We start from the raw sequence: 3,268 nt of genomic DNA, 5'->3' as shown, positions 1-3,268 counted from the left end.
TCCTAGGATCGGGGTCTATTTTTGGGAAGATAGAAACATAAAAGATCTTTTGTGGACTTTGCATGCCAAACCAAGACAACTAACGACCATGAAGATCATCTATATCTTCAAGATAAAAAATAAGGGATCAGTAGACCTACCAACCTACCTGTTTATGGATTGTTATAACAACAACTTTGTTATGATGACTCCTGAGGAGGTAGAACAAACCAAATACCAAGGGTATTCCATAAGGAATTGGATATTGGGACAAGGACCAGAAACCATTCCAAGAGATGAACACCGTGAGAGATCATCTGAGAGTAATGTGAAGAAACCAAAAACCACTTCATCACGTAGAAAACCGGGTGACACTAAGGCCAGTCCAGGACTCCATGAGTCACTATTTCCAACAGACTGGTTTGAAGGACTCGGAACAGAACGAACTGCCAGGAGACCGGGAGTTGAACCAAACAGACGCGTCAGACCAGTTGATTTTCAGAAATGGGTGTTGATGGGTGAGCTTCAACGACATGTATTATGCTTCCATTGGTGTGTACATATATGTGTATGCATATATTTTTTGTATTTACGGGCTCCACAGTGGGCTCCAAGTTGTACATTGATGATTAGATGAGCCTAGATACCTGCAGCATGTTATATATTTTTTGGCCGGCCGCCCATTTTTAAAAGCCCTTGTATATAAGTCAATTCACAAGATGTGAAAGGGCATTCTTAGAGAGGAGAGTGTGAGGGAGTGTGGAGAAGAAGAAGAGGAGTGGCTATGGAGCTTGGATCTTCCACATCATATGTAGTAGTCATTGGGATTAATGGAAGCTAGGTTCTCTCTACTTTCTCTTGTCTTTCAAGCTTATGTGTGTTAATGGTGTATGATTAGTGTTAATCTTCTCTTCTCCCTCAAGTTTTCCCTCTTGTTTGAGCATTCTTGCTTCACATGTGTGCTAGATTAGAGTGTGTGTGTACGTGGGCTGCATACATTTCTCTCATTAAGCTTCTTTGTGTATGCTTAATGTGTGATTAAAGTGTGTGTGCTTGAGATTAGAGCAAAGGGATACACCATTGTTTGCATGATTAGAGAGTTAGAGTGTAGATTGAGAGTGTGTGTGCATAGATCTTGCTTCATCGGCTTTCCCTCTTCTCCTCTCTTGCTTTACCCCTCTTCCTAGAGTCCTCATTCTGTTACATTAGGTGCATCCATGCCTCCATGCACTAGCTGGGTTCCGATCCACCGGATTGACATTATGTCGGTGGGTTGTGCGCTGTGCTATGACCGCCAACATTGGCGCCGCTGCCGGGGATCGAACGCCTAAGCTAGAGGATCACCCGTGTGATGGTTTGAGCTTCTAATTTTCATTAGGATTAGGTATTAGTGATGGTGAATGGTTGATTTGTGATGAGATTTTGTTAAAAAAGTTGTGTGTAATTTTCATGTTTTCTCTTTATTTTCACTAATTGATCTCTAATTTACTACTAATCCGCTAACAATTGGAGTGTTTTACATGTTTATGTGCCTAATTAGAGGCTTGTGCATCACTCTTACGGGTTGAAATTTCATCAATTTTGCATGATTTGAGTGATTAGAAAGTGTGTAATTATGTGTGATTTATGCTAATTTTGATGTCTAATTACTCACTAATCTTGTGTGTTTTTGGTGCTACACATGAATGAATTTTTAATTGGATTTTTTGCATTCAAGATTATGTGTTTGATTTGAAGAAAAATGATGCTACACATGATGCTTTGTGATTGGTGCTTGTAGGTGGAGATGCGGTGAAGGTGGAGATGCGGTGAAGCGGTTGCCTACACACACACACACACACACACGTGTGTAATCGACAATTGGAGTGGAGAAATCGACACGATTCTTATTGTAATGTGAGTGCATTAACCCACTTTAAAATCTGAAATTAAAGTGTAGGTTTGAGAATTGATTAGGTGCACTTAATCGGTGCAAATCTATGTACACTAGTGTATGCCGACGTGAGGGCAAATGTGTACAAATTGGTGTTTGTTTTTTGGCAATTTTGATGCTAATGTATTTGATGCAAAACCATTTATTGATTATGGTCATTATGCTGATATGGTTTATGGTTTTCGATTGCCAATTTTGCACCGAACTGCTGTCCAAATTTCGGTAGAATTGTGTGTGATTAATTGGTGCATTTTAGGCTTAATTGTGCTTGTGTATACACACACAATTAAAATAATTGCAAGTGGCAAATTGGAGTGTTTATGATTGTATTGTGATGTTGGATAAGTGGTAAACAAGTGTATGTGTAGAAATTTTCTAATTGAACCACCAATTGCGCTAATTTTTGGGCCAAAAACGGACAAAAAAGAGGTTAAAACAGGTCTTGGTTTGATTGGCAATTGATGTGTTCACATACAGAAACATACACCCCTCTTCATTTTTCTTACTTTCTCTCTCTCGGATTCACACACACACACACACAAGTCCAAAAAAAAACTAAAAAAACTTTTTTTTAAAAAAAGTACACACAAACTGCCCCCCTTTAAATATTCCTTGATTTTCTCTTTGTTTCTTTCACTCACACACACCACACACACAGACACACTTAAATATTTCTTGACTTTCTCTCTTTGTCTCTGTCCCTTAATCACTCCTTGATTTTCTCCTTTTGTCTCTTTTCCCTCTTTCACTCACCCACACAAAAGATCTCCATTAAACACTTCCTTGATTTTCTCTTTTTGTTTCTTTCTCTCACTCGAATTTACACACACACACACACACACACACACACACACACACACACCTTATAAATATATATAAAAAATGATTTTTTTCTTTCTTTCTTTGCTTCTCACACATATTCCACACGCATCATACGCCCCACATACTCGACGCTCGCGTGCATGTACACACAATTAAACACATTTAGAGCAGATACGTTCGAGAGTTAGGTTTTACTAGATTTGAATCCGATTGTACGCATAAACCTCAATATAGTGCAGATTTTGATTTTAGTCTACATTGAACGAGTTGACGAGGTTTAGAGGCCTATCACACGCCGAGAGCGCACATATGATGGCCATGACCACTTCGTGCTCTGAGTACACATTGCTCACACTTGTAGGCGAGCACATAGGCCGGCCCTTTTACACAGACACATATGGATATTTCTTTTTCCAATGCCGCGCCTCCTTTGGCCCCACACAGACCCTCCAGGTGGTGCGAGTCCTTCCCGACGACACGTGGGATGGCACATTTAGAGATGACTATTGCGCCACGTATGTGGTCGACCATTTG

Source organism: Adiantum capillus-veneris, chromosome 14 (assembly GCF_014529385.1).
Source record: "Adiantum capillus-veneris isolate H3 chromosome 14, ASM1452938v2, whole genome shotgun sequence".
NCBI classification, from domain to species: domain Eukaryota; kingdom Viridiplantae; phylum Streptophyta; class Polypodiopsida; order Polypodiales; family Pteridaceae; genus Adiantum; species Adiantum capillus-veneris.
The sequence above is the reverse complement of the archived record's forward strand: the minus strand, read 5'-3'. Positions refer to the sequence as shown.